This window comes from Arachis ipaensis, chromosome B5 (genome assembly GCF_059453495.1).
Source record: "Arachis ipaensis isolate K30076 ecotype BB chromosome B5, ASM5945349v1, whole genome shotgun sequence".
In the NCBI taxonomy this organism is placed as follows: Eukaryota; Viridiplantae; Streptophyta; class Magnoliopsida; order Fabales; family Fabaceae; genus Arachis; species Arachis ipaensis.
In genome coordinates, this window is record NC_142440.1 from 105896580 (window position 1) to 105916642 (window position 20063).

Genomic DNA, 20063 nt, shown 5'->3' on the forward strand with positions numbered 1-20063 from the left:
CATCAATCATACTAAATGCAATTTAAAACATCAAATAAAGGACATAAAGACTTCAAGTAAATCAAAGATTACAATCATAAAAGGAGTATAACACACAAGAACAAAATTTTGTGGTTGATAATGTGCAACCATCCATTAAAGCTCAAATCTCACTAGGTAATTTGTTCAATCTCTTTTCTATGTTCCATAAAAAGAATACTTCAAGCAAGTTCAAAAACAAGTTTTCAAATCTAATCAATGGAATGCCCTAAAAGGGATTTTTTTTTTTGAAAATTCTTTGTTATTTTACTAAACTTATTTACTCTACATAGCAACATGCAAATATAACTATCATAAAACTATAATCAAGCAAAGATATATACAAATAAACTAAGCAAAGCATAATATAATGAAATACTAAGCAAATATTCACAAAAACATAGCTACTAAAAACTAAAGAATAATGCAAAGTGTTGAGAAAGAGAAAGTTACGCCCCAAATTTTGCGGATCCTCCCCTACACTTAAACGTTGCACGGTCCTCCGTGCATGCACTCAATCCGGGGGTGAAGAGATGTGAGGCTCCACCTTCAGCTGGTGGGCACCGGGGCTCTGGGTTGCTGTATAAACACATACACAACAATTGAGGAAGAAGTCATAGAAGTGTGGTATGAGAAAAGGCAATCTGCGTATTCTAAATGCACACAGTTTATAACACAACACATTGGTCATATAAAAATAGAAACCACACTATCAAAAGAAATAGCATGTTCTTCAATCAAGTAGTCCTAGGTTGCAAGTAAAGAATAAGTAAAAGTTAAGGCACAAACAAACCTAGGTGACTACAACTAAAGTGAATTAAACATTTGATATTGGATATTGAAGTTGTGCAAGTGAAAGCGCAAGGTGAATAGAAAATGGCACAATCAACAATAACCAATCCAATGAAGAAAGAGAAACTACTTATTCATCATGAAAAATAATGAAGTACTCACATGGTAAAGGTACTTGTTGCAAAAACTGAAAAGCTTGATAAGAATCAAGTTAAGTCACTCAAACAAATGCAAGGCAATAACAAGAAACAAGTACCGAACATGTGATGGAGTTGATATGGAAATCATAATGAACAAGTAATTTCAATTCAATTCACTAAAGTAAAAGTGCACAATTCAAGATGCCACAAAAAGGGATATAGTCTAATGCATATGGTAGCTACAATATATGAATCAAACTCACAATTCAATTAGGCAATCAAACAAAGGCTTAATGCTCAGTGCACATATTCATCAACAATTAAACCAAGACTTAAGTAAGAAGCAACCCATTCAACATCAATCAAACACTTGTAACTTATTCAATTAACAACTATTAAACTAAACTAATATAATTACTAAAATGAGAAATGAAATGTAATGAAAAGCAACTAGAATAAGTAGAAAATAGAGCAAAAGTAAGAGAAGGAAGGGGTGGAGGGGAAAAGAAGAGAAGAAGTAGAGAGAAAAGAAGAAAAGAAGTAAAGTGGGAGAAAATAGGGGTGTGCGTACGCACAGGCACGTGTGCGTACGCACACTAGGTGGAAAAGGGAAGACCTCATGATGTTTGCATTGGTACATTAAATACTTGTTGATTGGTTAGGTGAAGAACAAAGTTAGAAAGCATGATTAGAGAAGAGTAGAGTGATTACCCTATACACTTGAGTGATTAGAGTGAATATACACCATCAGTAAGGGTTCAATGCTTGATTTTATGTTCCCTGCTGTCATGAGCTGTCTTCTTACAAGTTTACTTGTTTTTACTGTATAATTCGAATTAGTGAAATTTGATTTATGTTTGAAGAAGTTATTTACTTTTAACCAAGTGAGCAAAATTATTTTAGCATATAGTTGCATTCATATACATAGGTTGCATTGCATTGCATGAGTCTTACTTTTCCCTACTCATTTATTTTATCTCCTTAAGCTAAGCATGAGGACATGCTAATGTTTAAGTGTGGTGAGGTTGATAAACCACTATTTTATGGTTTATCTTGTGTTTAATTGAGTGGTTTCATCAAGTCTTTACCCACTTATTCATATGAATTGCATGATTTTACAATTTCTTCCTAGTTTTGTCCCATGGTTGAAACTTGCTTCCTGGAGATCCTTAATTTGTGTATTATTAATTCTCCTTTATACCATTCGATGCTGTGATCTGTGTGTTAAGTGTTTCAGGCTTTATAGGGTGGGAATCGCTTAGAAAATGGAGAGGAAGCTTGCAAAAATGGAAGAAACACAAGAAACTAAGGAGATGACCAGCGAGCATCGACGCGCCCGCATGGCTCACGCGTGCGCGCGATATGAAGAAATTTGCAGCAACGCGTGCGCGTTCCTGACGCATACGCGTGGATTAGAGTTCTGCAAGATGACGCGTGCGCGTGCTTGACACGAATGCGTGACACGCCAAAACGACCAGCGACGTGTACGCGTGACTGACGCGTACGCATGACATGCGTGATCTGTAGAATTAATAGAAAATATTGGGGGCGATTTTGGGCCACGTTTTGACCCAGTTTTCGGCCCAGAAACACAGACTAAAGCCAGGGAATGTGCAGAGACTCAACACACATTCTCATTAGGATAGTTTTTAGGTTTTAGATCTGAATCTAGAGAGAATTTACTCCTCCTCTAGGTTTTCTTTACATTCATAGTTTATTAGTTTTATGCTTTTGCTTTTGGATATTGAAGAGTCATCACCTCCGTTGAAGATACTATTCTAGTTTTTTTTCTTACTTCCTATTTATTTATTCCATATTCTTAATTCTTGTTTAGAGTGGTAATTGGATTATTTTGGATTTATTAATGCAAAGGATTACTTTTATTTTTAATTAATTTCCAATCCTTATTTTATTTAATTTTATCATGTCTTCTTCTTTTATTTCTATGAGCATTCTATTCATGTCAATGGAGTAGATTTCCCACTTGACATGGGGGTTGATTAAAAGAAGACACTTGAGTTGGAAGGCTTAAGTGATGGTTAAATTGGAAGTTGTTGGCTAGTTCTATATTTACTAACGCTAGACCTTCCCAAGGGAGAGGACTAGGATTTGCGAATAAGAGTTAGCTCAACAAGATAGAACTTCCAATTAATCATTCCCCCAGTCAAGGCTTTTTTATTTAGAATATTATAAATCTCTTTTAGTTATTATTACTTTAATTTACAATTGTTTAATTGTTCATTGCCCGACTCAGATTCTCCTCGAAACTCCTGATTAATAAATTAGCACCCTTTTTGGCAACTCGTTGGGAGACGACTTGGAACTCATACTCCCAGTATTTTTATTCTAAATTTTGTGACAACGTTTCTAAATTGATGAGGTGAATTTTAGCTGGTTAAGAGCTATACTCGCAACGTAATTCCTAATTTGATTTCTTAATTGGCCGACTTACGCACTCAAGCCAATTTTTGGCGCCGTTATCGGGGAGTTGCAATTGTGTGCTAAATTATAAATTAGTGTACATATTTTTATTTTTATTTGCATATTTTATTTTTATTTTATTACCATGAGCTATATGTTTCTTTCATTGAATGACGCGTTCACTACCTGATCCAAGCTTAGCCACATTTGATCCTGAAATTGAAAGAACTATTTCATGTATTAGGCGATCTCGACGTCGGTTAGCCTCTGAGGGTGGTGAAGTGATTGTTATCGATTCACCAGTCTCATCTGAGAGCGAATCTGAACTGCCATCTAAGAGCGAAATAAGCTCCTTTACTACTGATTCAGTTGATTCACGTGCAGATAACATGGCAGCACCTAAGAGGATTACTCTCCAGGAAGATAGAGCCCCAGATTTTACACTGCAGCCATATCAAGTGCATCATCCAACTCTGGCTGTAGATTTTGAGCTGAAGATTGCACTAATCAACTTGATGCCCAAGTTTCATGGCTTACCTGCTCAGGAGCCTATCAAGCACCTCGGGGACTTCCAGACAGCCTGTTCTACTGTTAGGCGTCATGGTGCAAATGAAACTTCTATTCTGTTAACCGCCTTCCCATTTTCTCTTGAGGGAAAGGCGAGGGAGTGGTACTACTCCCAACTTGAAGCAACTATTACCAACTAGGATACACTCAGGAGAGAATTCCTGGAAAAATACTTTCCAGCTGAAGTTACTGATAGATTGAGGAAAGAGATTTCCTGCATTGTTCAAGGTGAATCAGAAACTCTCTATGGGTACTGGGAGTGCTTTAAGAACCTTCTGGATGCATGCCCCCAACACATGATTGACAGGCTAGTGTTGATCAGCTATTTCACTCAAGGCATGAAGCCTCGGGATAAAACTACACTGGATTGTGCCTGTAATGGTTCTCTGAGAAAGTACAAGACTGCTGGTGCACAAAATTGTGATCTAGATGTGAAATTGTTGTTCGAAATTGATTCCCTGGCAATGGCTCCAAAAACGTGTGCACAGTACCACGATCCAAACATAACTTCACAACTTCACGCAACTAACCAGCAAGTGCACTGGGTCGTCCAAGTAATAAAACCTTACGTGAGTAAGGGTCGATCCCACGGAGATTGTTGGTATGAAGCAAGCTATGGTCACCTTGTAAATCTCCGTCAGGCAGATATCAAATGGTTATGGAGTTTTCAAATAATAATAATAAATAAATAGAAAATAAAGATAGAAATACTTATGTAATTCATTGATGAGAATTTCGGATAAGCGTATAGAGATGCTTTCGTTCCTCTGGACCTCTGCTTTCCTACTGTATTCATCCAATCATTCCTACTCCTTTCCATGGCAAGCTTTATATAGGGCATCACCGTTGTCAATGGCTACATCCCATCCTCTCTGTGAAAAAGGTCCAAATGCTCTGTCACGGCACGGCTAATCATCTGGAGGTTCTCGATCATACTGGAATAGGGTTCACCCTCCTTTTGCGTCTGTCACTACGCCCAGCACTCGCGAGTTTGAAGTTCGTCACAGCCATCCCTTCCCAGATCCTACTCGGAATACCACAGACAAGGTTTAGACTTTCCGGATCTCAGGAATGGCCATCCATGGGTTCTAACTTATACCACGAAGATTCTAATATCTCGGACTCGGTCCTCTGTATTAGATATCTAAGAGATATTCATTCTAGCTTGGTTGCATGTAGAACGGAAGTGTTTGTCAGGCACGCGTTCATAAGTGAGAATGATGATGAGCGTCACATAATCATAACATTCATCATGTTCTTGGGTGCGAATGGATATCTTAGAAGTGGAATAAGTTGAATTGAATAGAAAAACAGTAGTACTTTGCATTAAATCATGAGGAACAGCAGAGCTCCACACCTTAATCTATGGAGTGCAGAAACTCTACCGTTGAAAATACATAAGTGATGAAGGTCCAGGCATGGCTGAATGGCCAGCCCCCAAACGTGATCAATAGATCAAAAGATAATCCAAAGATGATCCGAAGATGTAAATATAATAGTAAAAAGTCCTATTTATACTAGACTAGCTACTAGGGTTTACAGAAGTAAGTAATTGATGCAGAAATTCACTTTCGGGGCCCACTTGATGTATGCTTGGGCTAAGCTTAAAGTTTACACGTGCAGAGGCTTCTTTTGGAGTTGAATGCCAAGTTGTAACGTGTTTTTGGTGTTCAACTCTAGTTTGTGACGTGTTTCTGGCGTTTAACTCCAGACTGCAGCGTAGAACTGGAGTTCAACGACCTTTTGCGTCATCTATACTTGGGCAAAGTATGGACTATTATATATTGCTGGAAAGCCCTGGATGTCTACGTTCCAACGCCGTTGAGAGCGCACCATTTGGAGTTCTGTAGCTCCAGAAAATCCACTTTGAGTGCAGGGAGGTCAGAATCCAACAGCATCAGCAGTCCTTCTTCAACCTCTGAATCTGATTTTTGCTCAAGTCCCTCAATTTCAGCCAGAAAATACCTGAAATCACAGAAAAATACACAAACTCATAGTAAAGTCCAGAAATGTGAATTTAACATAAAAACTAATAAAAATATCCCTAAAAGTAACTAGATCCTACTAAAAGCATACTAAAAGCAATGCCAAAAAAGTGTATAAATTATCCGCTCATCACAACACCAAACTTAAATTGTTGCTTGTCCCCAAGCAACAGAAAATCAAATAGGATAAAAAGAAGAGAATATACTATAAATTCCAAACTATCAATGAAACATAGCTCCAATCAGATGAGCGGAACTTGTAGCTTTTTGCCTCTTGAATAGTTTTGGCATCTCACTTTATCCATTGAAGTTCAGAATGATTGGCATCTATAGGAACTCAGAGTTTAGATAGTGTTATTGATTCTCCTAGTTCAATATGTTGATTCTTGAACACAGCTACTTTATGAGTCTTGGTCGTGGCCCTAAGCACTTTGTTTTCCAATATTACCACCGGATACATAAATGCCACAGACACATAATTGGGTGAACCTTTTCAGATTGTGACTCAGCTTTGCTAAAGTCCCCAATTAGAGGTGTCCAGGGTTCTTAAGCACACTCTGTTTTTGCTTTGGACCTTGACTTTAACCGCTCAGTCTCAAGTTTTCATTTGACACCTTCACGCCACAAGCACATGGTTAGGGACAGCTTGGTTTAGCCGCTTAGGCCAGGATTTTATTCCTTTAGGCCCTCCTATCCACTGATGCTCAAAGCCTTGGGATCCTTTTTATTTACCCTTGCCTTTTGGTTTTAAGAGCTTTTGGCTTTTTCTGCTTGCTTTTTCTTTTTCTTTCTATTTTTTTTGCCAGTTTTTTTCTCTTTTTTTTTTCTGCAAGCTTTGTATTCACTGCTTTTTCTTGCTTCAAGAATCATTTTTATGATTTTTCAGATTATCAAATAACATGTCTCCTTGTCATCATTCTTTCAAGAGCCAACATATTTAACATTCTTAAACAACAACTTCAAAAGACATATGCACTGTTCAAGCATTCATTCAGAAAACAAAAAGTATTGTCACCATATCAATATAATTAAACTAAGTTCAAGGATAAATTCGAAACTCATGTACTTCTTGTTCTTTTGAATTAAAAACATTTTTCATTTAAGAGAGGTGATGGATTCATATTCACTACTTTAAGGCATAGACACTTAGACACTAATGATCATGTAATAAAGACACAAACATATATAAACATTTAACATAAGAAAATGAAAAACAGAAAATTTGAGAACAAGGAATGAGTCCACCTTAGTGATGGTGGCGTTTCCTTCTTGAGGAACCAATGATGTCCTTGAGCTCTTCTATGTCTCTTCCTTGTCTTTGTTTCTCTTCCCTCATTGCTCTTTGATCTTCTCTAATTTCATGAAGGATGATGGAGTGCTCTTGATGTTCCACCCTTAATTGTCCCATGTTGGAACTTAATTCTCCTAGGGAGGTGTTGATTTGCTCCCAAAAATTTTGTGGAGGAAAGTGCATCCCTTGAGGCATCTCAGGGATTTCTTGGTGATGAGCTTCTTCATGCGTCTCTTGAGATCCATGAATAGGCTCTCTTGTTTACTCCATCCTTTTCTTAGTGATGGGCTTGTCCTCATCAATGAGGATATCTCCCTCTATGTCAATCCCAGCCGAATTGCATAGATGGCAAATGAGGTGAGGAAAAGCTAACCTTGCCATAGTGGAGGACTTGTCAGCCACCTTGTAGAGTTCTTGAGGTATAATCTCATGAACCTCCACCTCTTCTCCAATCATGATGCTATGGATCATGATGGCCCGGTCTATAGTAACTTCAGATCAGTTGCTAGTGGGAATGATTGAGCGTTGAATGAACTCCAACCATCCTCTAGCTACAGGCTTAAGGTCCAGTCTTCTCAGTTGAACCGGCTTGCCTTTTGAGTCAATCTTCCATTGAGCTCCTTCCACACATATGTCCATGAGGACTTGGTCCAACCTTTGATCAAAGTTGACTCTCCTTGTGTAGGGGCGTGCGTTCTCTTCCATTATTGGCAAGTTGAACGCCAACCTCACATTTTCCGGACTAAAATCTAAGTATTTCCCCCGAACCATGGTGAGATAATTCTTTGGGTTCGGGTTCTTACTTTGATCATGGTTCCTAGTGATCCATGCATTAGCATAGAACTCTTGAACCATTAGAATTCTGACTTGTTGGATGGGGTTTGTTAGAACTTCCCAACCTCTTCTTTGGATCTCATGTCGGATCTCCGGATACTCATTTTTCTTGAGTTTGAAAGGTACCTCGGGGATCACCTTCTTCTTGGCCACAACATCATAGAAGTAGTCTTGATGGGCTTTGGAGATGAATCTTTCCATCTCCCATGACTCGAAGGTGGAAGCTTTTGTCTTCCCTTTCCCTTTTCTAGAGGATTCTCCGGTCTTAGGTGCCATCAATGGTAATGGAAAAACAAAAAGCTTTATGCTTTTACCACACCAAACTTAGAATATTGCTCGCCCTCGAGCAAGAGAAGAAAGAAGAGATGAAGAAGAAGAAGAAATGGAGGAGAGGGAGAGAGGTTTGTGTTTCGGCCAAGAAGAGGAAGAGAGGGTTGTGTTGTGTGAAAATGAAGAAGAATGGAGGGGTTTATATAGTGGAGGGAAAGGGGTTAGGTTCGGCCATTTAGGGTGGGTTTGGGTGGGAAAGTAATTTTGAATTTTGAAGGTAGGTGGGATGTATGAAGTAGGTTTATGGGGAATAGTGGGTGGATGTGAGTGGTGAAGGGGTAGTAGGGAAGAGAGCTTGATGTGATTGGTGAAGGGTTTTGGGGAAAGGTGTTTATTGGGAAGAGAGGATGAATGAGAAGAGGGAAGAGTGTGAGTGGAGGTAGGTGGGGATCCTATGGGGTCCACAGATGCTGAGATGATCCTGTGGGGTCCACAGATCCTGAGGTGTCAAGGAATTACATCCCTGCACCAATTAGGCATGTAAAATGCCTTTGCATGCAATTCTGGCGTTTAAACACCGAATTGGTGCTTGTTCTGGGCGTTCAGCGCCCAGATATAGCATGTTTCTGGCGTTGAATGCCAATTCTATGCTTGTTTCTGGCGTTCAGCGCCAGCTTTCCTCAGTGTGCATTCCTGGTGTCTGAACGCCAGGATTCTGCTTGTTTTGGGCGTTCAATGCCAGATGCTCCTTACTGGCGTTTAAACGCCAATAAGCCCTTCCTCCAGGGTGTGATTTTTCTTCTGCTATTTTTGATTCTGCTTTTAATTTTTGTATTTATTTTGTGACTCCACATGATCATGAACCTAATAAAACATGAAAGAACGATAAAATAAAAATAAAATTAGATAAATAAAAATTGGGTTGCCTCCCAACAAGCGCTTCTTTAATGTCAATAGCTTGACAGTGGGCTCTCATGGAGCCACACAGGTGATCAGGTCAATTTTATAGACTTCCCAAAACCAAAATTAGAGTTTGACTGTGGGGGCTTTAGTTGACTCTGTACTGAGAGAAGCTTTTCATGCTTCCTCTCCATTGTTACAGAAGGAGATTCTTGAGTTTTAAACACAAGGTTGTCCTCATTCAGTTGAAGGATCAATTCTCCTCTGTCTACATAAATCACAACTCTTGCTATGGCTAGGAAGGGTCTTCCAAGGATGATGGATTCATCCTCTTCCTTCCCAGTGTCTAGGATTATGAAATCAGCAGGGATGTAAAGGCCTTCAACCTTTACTAACACGTCCTCTACCTGACCATAAGCCTCTTTTCTTGAATTGTCTGCCATCTATAATGAGATTCTAGCAGCTTGCACCTCAAAGATTTCCAGTTTCTCCATTACAGAGAGTGGCATGAGGTTTATTCCTGGCCCAAGATCACATAGAGCCTTCTCAAAGGTCATGGTACCTATGGTACAAGGTATTAGGAACTTTCCAGGATCCTGTTTCTTCTGAAGCAATCTCAGTTGATCCAATGCATTTAGTTCATTGGTGAACAGGGGAGGTTCATCCCCCCAAGTCTCATTACCAAATAAATTAGCATTCAGTTTCATGATTGCACCAAGGAACTTGGCAACTTGCTCTTCAGTAACATCCTCATTCTCTTCAGAAGAAGAATACTCATCAGAGCTTATGAAGGGCATAAGGAGGTTCAATAGAATCTCTATGGTCTCTAGATGAGCCTCAGATTCCTTTGGTTCCTCAAAGGGAAACTCCTTGTTGATCACTGGACGTCCCAGGAGGTCTTCCTCCTTGGGATTCACGTCCTCCCTTTCCTCCTTGGATTCGGCCATGATGGTTATATCAATGGCCTTGCAATCTCTCTTTGGATTCTCTTCTGTATTACTTGGGAGAGTACTAGGAGGGGTTTCAGTGATCTTCTTACTCAGTTGGCCCACTTGTGCCTCCAAATTTCTAATGGATGACCTTGTTTCATTCATGAAACTCAGAGTAGCCTTGGACAGATCAGAGACTAAGTTTGCTAAATTAGAGGTATTTTGTTCAGAGTTCTCTATCTGTTGCTGAGAAGATGATGAAAAAGGCTTGCTATTGCTAAACCTGTTTCTTCCACCATTATTAAAGCCTTGTTGAGGCTTTTGTTGATCCTTCCATGAGAAATTTGGGTGATTTCTCCATGAGGGGTTATAGGTGTTCCCATAGGGTTTACCCATGTAATTTAACTCTGCTATTGCAGGGTTCTCAGGATCATAAGCCTCTTCTTCAGAAGATGCCTCTTGAGTACTGTTGGATGCAGCTTGCAATCCATTCAGACTTTGAGAAATCATATTGACCTACTGAGTCAATAGTTTGTTCTGAGCCAATATGGCATTCAGAGCATCAATTTCAAGAGCTCCCTTCTTCTGAGGCATCCCATTACTCACAAGATTCCTCTCAGAAGTGTACATAAACTGGTTATTAGCAACCATGTCAATAAGTTCTTGAGCTTCTGCAGGCATTTTCTTTAGGTGAATGGATCCACCTGCAGAAGTATCCAATGACATCTTAGCTAATTCAGACAGACCATCATAGAATATATCCAGGATGGTCCATTCTGAAAGCATGTCAGAAGGACACTTTTTGGTCAGTTCCTTGTATCTCTCCCAAGCTTCATAGAGGGATTCACCTTCTTTCTGTCTGAAGGTTTGAACATCCACTCTAAGCTTACTCATCTTTTGAGGAGGAAAGAACTTGTCTAAGAAAGCCTTGACCAGCTTATCCCAAGAGTTCAAGCTATCTTTAGGTTGAGAATCTAACCATATTCTAGCTCTGTCTCTCACAGCAAATGGGAAAAGCATGAGCCTGTAGACTTCAGGATCTACTCTATTAGTCTTAACAGTATCACATATCTGCAAGAATTCAGTTAAGAACTGAAAAGGATCTTCAGATGGAAGTCCATGAAACTTGCAGTTTTGTTGCATCAGAGAAACTAGTTGAGGCTTAAGCTCAAAATTGTTTGCTCCAATTGTAGGGATGGAGATGCTTCTTCCATGTAAATTGGAATTTGGTGCAGTAAAGTCACCAAGCATCCTCCTTGCATTATTATTATTTTTGGCTGCCATCTCCTTTTCTTGTTCCAAAATTTCAGTAAGGTTGTCTCTGGATTGTTGCAATTTAGCTTCTCTTAGTTTCCTCTTCAGAGTCCTTTCAGGTTTTGGATCAGCTTCAACAAGAATGCCCTTTTCCTTGTTCCTACTCATATGAAAGATAAGAGAACAAGAAAAGAAGAGGAATCCTCTATGTTACAGTAAAGAGGTTCCTTATTGTTAGTAGAAGAAGAAAGGGAATAAGAGTGAAGAAGAATAGATAATCCAAACACAAGGGTGAGGATAGGAGCAGTGATTTGAGATGAAGAGAAGTGTTAGTAAATGAATAAATAAATAGAAGGAGATGAGAGAGAGGGAATCTCGAAAAATAAATTTTGAAAAAGAGTTAATGATTTTCGAAAATTAAGATAAAATTAAAATTAAAATTAAAAATTGAAACAATTAATTAATTAAAAAGAATTTTTGAAAAAGAGGGAGGTATTTTCGAAAATTAGAGAGGGATAGTTAGTTAGGTAGTTTTGAAAAAGATAAGAAACAAATAAAAAGTTAATTAGTTAGTTGAAACAAATTTTGAAAATCAATTTTTTTAAAAGATAAGAAAATAAGAAGTAAGAAAAGATATTTGAAAAAGATATGATATGAAGAGGTATATTAAAAGATATGATTTTGAAAAAGATAAGATAAAAAGATATTTTTGAAAAGATATGATTGAAATTAGTTTTGAAAAAGATTTGATTGTTAAAATCACAATTAATGACTTGACCCACAAGAAATCACAAGATATGATTCTAGAACTTAAAGTTTGAATCTTTCTTAACAAGTAAGTAACAAACTTGAAATTTTTGAATCAAATCATTAATTGTTGATAATATTTTCGAAAATTATGAGATAAAATTAAGAAGAAGATTTTTGAAAAATATTTTTAAAATTTTTGAAAATAAATAAGAAAAATGAAAAAGATATGATTTTTGAAAAAGATTTTGAAAAAGATAAGATTTTTAAATTGAAAATTTGATTTGACTCATAAGAAACAATTGAATTTTAAAAATTTTTGAAAAAGTCAATCCAAATTTTCGAAATTTATGAGAGAAAAAAGGAAAGATATTTTTTTATTTTTGAATTTTTAATGATGAGAGAGAAAAACATGAAAAATGATGTAATGCATGAAAATTTTGGATCTAAACATGTGATGCATGCAAGAACATTATGAATGTCAAGATGAACACCAAGAACACTATGAATGTCAAGATGAACATCAAGAACTTATTTTTGAAAAATTTTCAAGAAAAGAAAACATGCAAGACACCAAACTTAGAAATTTTTCATGTATAGACACTATGAATGCACGAATGCATATGAAAAACAAGAAAAGACACAAAACAAGAAAACATGAAGATTAAACAAGAAGACTGGCCAAGAACAACTTGAAGATCATGAAGAACACTATGAATGCATGAATTTTTGAAAAATGCATAATAAATTTTTAGAAAAAATGCAATTGACACCAAACTTAAGAATTGACTCAAGACTCAAACAAGAAACACAAAATATTTTTTATTTTTATGATTTTATAAATTTTTTTGTTTTTTTTGTTTTTTTTGAATATTAATTGAAAAACGAAAAAAGAAGAAAATATTTTTTTGAAAAATTTTTGAAAACTTTTTAAAAATAAAATAAGAAGAAAATTACCCAATCTGAGTAACACGATGAACCGTCAGTTGTCCAAACTCGAACAATCCCCGGCAACGACGCCAAAAACTTGGTGCACGAAATTGTGATCTAGATGTGAAATTGTTGTTCGAAATTGATTCCCTGGCAATGGCTCCAAAAACGTGTGCACAGTACCACGGTCCAAACATAACTTCACAACTTCGCGCAACTAACCAGCAAGTGCACTGGGTCGTCCAAGTAATAAAACCTTACGTGAGTAAGGGTCGATCCCACGGAGATTGTTGGTATGAAGCAAGCTATGGTCACCTTGTAAATCTTAGTCAGGCGGATATCAAATGGTTATGGAGTTTTCGAATAATAATAATAAAAAAACAGAAAATAAAGATAGAAATACTTATGTAATTCATTGATGAGAATTTCAGATAAGCGTATAGAGATGCTTTCGTTCCTCTGGACCTCTGCTTTCCTACTGTCTTCATCCAATCATTCCTACTCCTTTCCATGGCAAGCTTTATATAGGGCATCACCGTTGTCAATGGCTACATCCCATCCTCTCTGTGAAAAAGGTCCAAATGCTCTGTCACGGCACGGCTAATCATCTGGAGGTTCTCGATTATACTGGAATAGGGTTCACCCTCCTTTTGCGTCTTTCACTTCGCCCAGCACTCGCGAGTTTGAAGTTCGTCACAGCCATCCCTTCCCAGATCCTACTCGGAATACCACAAACAAGGTTTAGACTTTTCGGATCTCAGGAATGGGCATCCATGGGTTCTAACTTATACCACGAAGATTCTAATATCTCGGACTCGGTCCTCTGTATTAGATATCTAAGAGATATTCATTCTAGTTTGGTTGCATGTAGAACGGAAGTGTTTGTCAGGCACGCGTTCATAAGTGAGAATGATGATGAGCGTCACATAATCATAACATTCATCATGTTCTTGGGTGCGAATGGATATCTTAGAAGCGGAATAAGTTGAATTGAATAGAAAAACAGTAGTACTTTGCATTAAATCATGAGGAACAGCAGAGCTCCACACCTTAATCTATGGAGTGCAGAAACTCTACCGTTGAAAATACATAAGTGATGAAGGTCCAGGCATGGCCGAATGGCCAGCCCCCAAACGTGATCAATAGATCAAAAGATAATCCAAAGATGATCCGAAGATGTAAATATAATAGTAAAAAGTCCTATTTATACTAGACTAGCTACTAGGGTTTACAGAAGTAAGTAATTGATGCAGAAATTCACTTTCGGGGCCCACTTGGTGTGTGCTTGGGCTAAGCTTGAAGTTTACACGTGCAGAGGCTTCTTTTGGAGTTGAACGCCAAGTCGTAACGTGTTTTTGGTGTTCAACTCTGGTTTGTGACGTGTTTCTGGCGTTTAACTCCAGACTACAGCGTAGAACTGGCGTTCAACGCCCTTTTTCGTCGTCTACACTTAGGCAAAGTATAGACTATTATATATTTCTGGAAAGCACTGGATGTCTACTTTCCAACGCCGTTGAGAGCGCGCCATTTAAAGTTTTGTAGCTCCAGAAAATCCACTTTGAGCGCAGGGAGGTCAGAATCCAACAGCATCAGCAGTCTTTCTTCAACCTCTGAATCTGATTTTTGCTCAAGTCCCTCAATTTTAGCCAGAAAATACCTGAAATCACAGAAAAACACACAAACTCATAGTAAAGTCCAGAAATGTGAATTTAACATAAAAACTAATAAAAACATCCCTAAAAGTAACTAGATCCTACTAAAAACATACTAAAAATAATGCCAAAAAGCGTATAAATTATCCGCTCATCAACTACAGATGAAGCATGACAACTGATCAGTGACTTAGCTAAGTTCACCAGGAATCACAGGCACAGGAGCAGCCACTCAAAAGCTGTTACAGAGGTTTCTTCTAGCACTGAGACTTCTGCTCTTACACAAATCATATGTGAAATGACCAACCTACTGAAGCAGATGAAGTTGAATCAACAACAAACTCAGCCTCCCCCACCACAACAAAGCCAACAGTTAGTTCCCCAAAGAGTATGTGGAATATGTGCTGATTATAGTCATTATACTGATGAATGTCCACAGCTCCAACAAGAAGACAATACTGTGGCAGCTACTCATAACTTTTATGACCGCCCGAATCAAGGATATAATCACCAAGGTGGGAACTGTAACCAAGGGTGGCATGACAACTCCAACCAGAGTTAGAGAGATAATTCCAACCATGGCTGGAGGGATAACTATAACAGAGGAGGCAGAGACAACAATGGAAATCAGGGGTGGAATAACAACAACAGACAGCAGAATTAGAACCAGCCTTACAAAGCTCCTCACCTAAGACAGTCACAAGGACCCCAGCATAACCAACAACAAGTCCCACAGATCACTTATCCTACTTCCTCATCAAATGACGAGATGCTTCGTTCTCTTGCACAAGGACAACAAGACATGCAGACTACACTGAACTCTACTTTAAATGGTCTGAATGCCACTTTACAAGCTTTCGTCTCCTAGATAGATTCATTACCTGCTTTCACCAACCAGCCTTCAAGCTCTAGTGGAATTCCTTCTCAACCCTTACCTAATCCAAAGGTGGCATCAATGCCATCACTTTGAAGTCTAGAACCACACTGCAATAGAAGAACCAAGAGGAGCCAAGCGCACTAGAACACGCCCCAGCTGAGGATATGGTAGAAGTAGAAGATGCTGGAGAGGAAGAGGAAGTACAAGACAAGGTTGAAGAAGAAGTAGCTCAGCAAAGGAATGGAGCACCAAAGGATGCAGAAGCTACAAGTGGCGCCATTCCTATCCCATTTCCACACCTTGCAAGGAAGTTCAGAAAGTAGATGGAATTGGATCCCAAAATGGTAGAAATTTTCAAAAAGGTTGAGGTAACTGTCCTACTTTTTGATGTTATTCAACAAGTACCTAAATATGCAAAGTTTCTGAAAGATTTATGCATACACAAAGCCTGATTCGCTGCTAAAAATGTAGTTAATTTGTGGGGTTTTTTTTTTGGAAATGTTTGGATTAATAGACGGAATCATTCATAATCAATTCACAACTGATAACAGATAAAACAGTCATAAACAACCACACATAAATACATTACAAGCAGTTGACAACATTTAGTGATTTCACCTTTGTTAGAGTATATACTTTTAGTTAGAACACCCCTAGATATAGCTTGATAATAACTATATACATGTATATACCTACAATATCCCAGGCCCTGACCTGTTCAAGAAGTCCCTAAGCTGGCGCCCAGGCTAGCCTAGACTCTATAATCACCTAGTCCCTCTAAACTACTAAAGCGAGGGAAAGTACGTTCTAAGTCTTCAAAACTCGAGTCAGGTCGAATGTCGTCAAAAGGTGGAAGGTCGTCTACTACTCCTCTGCATGATCATACATCATCAAAGAGCGTCTCTCTAGTATTTCCTCGAGTAGCCATATAACAGGAGTCTCGTACACAGGATTTAGGTCAGCGTTCGCATACAAACGGGGTGCAGACGATGGCTGGTCTCACAGTATATACATATAAATAGAGAATGAGATTCACCCTAGACTCAGAAAACTACCTAGAGTGGAATCCTTTTTGCGAACGGTCATCAGTGAACTACGGAAGGGTACTCATGCTTCCATCTGAAGAGGGAAGGGAGAGAGAAGGGGTAAGAACTGGGGAGTTCTTAGTAGGGCCGGGGTTATTAGTTAAGTTCATTAATTTCGTGTTGTTTAGCAGACAAATAGCAAAATACCAAGAAGTAGTGAACAGAAGATACAGATAAATTGAGAAAATAGAAAAAATAGAAAGCAGAATGCAAACAAAAGAATACAAGAAAATAAAACACAAATACAAAGAATAGAATACAAACAAACAAAGTATACATTCATTCAACAATCATAACAGAGGAAATGTACAACCAAGTATGATGCATGTGTATCCTATGCAAGCCATGAGCTCACGTGTCGGTTTACATACTGCATCCCGACATTACCCAAGAACTAGTCCTAGATATGGCTTTATCTCTGTAGGTGAACTTCGGCCTACAGAAATAGCACTCCCATAAGTGAACTTCAGCTTACAGGAATAGTCTAAACACAACAGAACAAATTTCTGTAGGTAAACTTCGGCCTACAGAAATGGCACCTCTGTAAGTAAACTTTGGCTTACAGCAATGGTGCCCCTGTAAGTGAACTTTGGCTTACAGGTATCACAACTCTCTATAGGTGAACTTCGGCCTACAGGAGCAACACCCTAAGATACACAATTGATATTCACTACAGGTGAACTTTGGCCTACAGGAATAACAACTTACTGTAGGTGAACTTGGGCCAACAGGACCTCTAGGGCCAACAGAAAAGCAGCAGATGAATATACAAATATCTCTGGAGTTGCCTTAACGCAACAAATAACCTTTCAACAGGCCCTCTACTTGTTCTCTATTCTCTTTATCATATTACTCTTTTCACTTTGACTTTTTACTCTGTTCTGATTACTCTTTTCTCTGTATCTCTTTACTTTTTTTTGGTTACTCTGTTTTCTGTATTTTCTTTACTCTGCTCTGATTTCTCTACTTAACGTATGTATTTAAAGCTTATGTAAATTTCGGTATGAATAGTATGCCTGTCCCAAGTATAGGTTCATTAAGTCTATACTGAAATAGTTTAACTTTTCATATAATACTTAACCCTAGTCGGAACTCAAGGACTAACTATGTTGCCCTAGTTCGTTCACTAATCTCTATCTGTTTTTCTGTCATTAAAACTTTACAGAAATTTCTTTGGTTTTTATCTCTTCTTTAACATTTTATCTTTCCTTTATCTTTGCCTCACTATCATGTTATTACCACTCCCTAAGTGTTTTATGAAGGTAATTATGAGATTCTACGCTTAAAGTTGTCTTTCTAAAGCTTTTATAGAAAATTACGTTTTTCGCATTATTTTATTATTTTTATTAAAATATTATTTTTAATTAAATATTATTATTTAATATTTTATTATTATTTATTATTTTATTAATATATTTTCGAAAATTAACTTTACTTTTACTTTTAACTTTAAAATTCACTTTTTACCACCCATAACTTTTAATATTTCTACTTTAACCACCCTAACTTTCAGAAATTACAAAATAACCCCTCAAACACCAAAATATTTACTTCCTTTCCCTTTCTAAGATCTAAAAGGTGTTCTTCATTGTTCTTCACCACACTCAAAGTGTTCTTCGTGTTCTTCATAAATTCTTCAGATTCTTTCTCTGTTTTTACCCGTTTTTCAGCCTTTTCAGCAACCGATTTTTACCATAATTCAAAATAAATTAGCAGCCACTAAAACCCCATCTTTTCTACATGATTTTAACACAAATTGAACCCCAATTTAAGCTCTAGGGTTTGTTTTTCCAGCAGCCCTCAAAAACAACATTCATAGCTTAAATATCATCAAATTTTATCAAATTTTCACCAAAATTTCAACAAGAATAACTCATATAAACAATCAATTTCAAGCATAACCAAACCATATCATAATCCCACAACTCAAACACAATCAATCAAGATTAAATTTACCAAACTCTACCTTGATTTGCTGCTCCAAATCCAGTTACTCTTTGAAGTGTTCTTAAAGCACTTTTTCCTCCTAAAACACATCAAGAACAACTTTAAAACTCTAAACCATCAACTAAAAGAAATTCAGAAGCATCTTAGGAAGGTTATCCTCACCTTAAACGTGCAGGAAATCAAAGATCTTTGGCCCACAAGTCAAGCTAAGCAAGAGATCTAAGGAAGAACTTCAAGAAAACACTTGTTTAAGCATGTTTCCTTGAAAACCGAATTGAAGAGGGAGGGAGACAGCCATCTCACCTTATTTTCAGCCTTGATATGTTATATGGTTATGTAGAGAAAGAAGAGAGGATCATTTTGGTGAAATCGGAGTTTTGATTTGAGTTTTGGTTCAGAAGAAATCAAGCTTTGAAGATTAAGTGTTCATGAAAGTTTCTCTCTTTTCTCTCTCGTTATTTTCGGCCAAAATGAGGAAATGAGACAGCCTTGGAGGTCTTGGGGGTGTAAGGTGAGTTGTGATTGGTTGGCTTGGATGTGGGTTAAAATAATATTAAAATATCTCAGGTGTATAACTACTAAAACTAGATGTATCGGAACACTTATAAAAACATCTCTAAAAATTATTTTCTGAGCTACTAGCATAAATGACACTAGTAACATATTTATTATGAGAATATAACATGTATGATGAGGCCTTAGCATTGCTAAAGTCATCAGAGAGTGCTGGTGCTAAGCTGCACCAGTAAACTGTGAACCCAGTTAAACCGATTTTCGGTTTTTATCTAAAACTGACCAGGTAACCTTATAATATCATTCAAGAATCTCCTAATACTAATATAATGATAATATTATCCTATTATCTTTCTTCTCTCATGAATCAAGTCCGTTTCATCAAACTGAGATTATTTACGAAAAAATAGGATCAAAACTCTAAACCGATACGGTTCAAAAACTAGGTTCTTCGTGACTGCATTATCGAGCTTGCCTCAAAAAGTTCTAGCTTAAAGAAGATGTAACGACAATGAGGATCAAGATACTTGATGATATATCAGAGGTTTTCCCTTTACTGATTTTCTGGAAAAATCCGTGCCTTCAGAAAAGATCTCGCGTACTCGAAAAATTGGGGTTGTTACATCATTTACCCCATCTCAGATAGTGAATGGGTCAGTCCAGTACAAGTGGTGCCTAAGAAGTCTAGAGTCACAACAATAGAGAATGAGCATGGAGAGCTCCTGACAACTAGAGTGCAGAATTCATGGAGGGTTTGCATTGACTATAGGCGTCTCAACCAAGCTACTCGCAAGGATCATTATCCCTTGCCATTTATTGATCAGATGCTTGATCGCCTGTCAGGTAAATCCCATTATAGCTTTTTAGATGGTTATACAGGTTACTTTCAAATTCATATAGCTCCTGAAGAT

General features: G+C 37.7%; 1 non-coding gene across 1 annotated transcript; it reads left to right on the forward strand.

Moving 5' to 3' along the window:
- The first annotated feature begins 10927 nt into the window (after positions 1 to 10927).
- On the forward strand, positions 10928 to 11035 carry LOC148565266 (small nucleolar RNA R71). The gene has a single exon (XR_015885289.1). It is a non-coding gene; the product is annotated as a small nucleolar RNA R71 (small nucleolar RNA).
- Positions 11036 to 20063: the final 9028 nt, after the last annotated feature.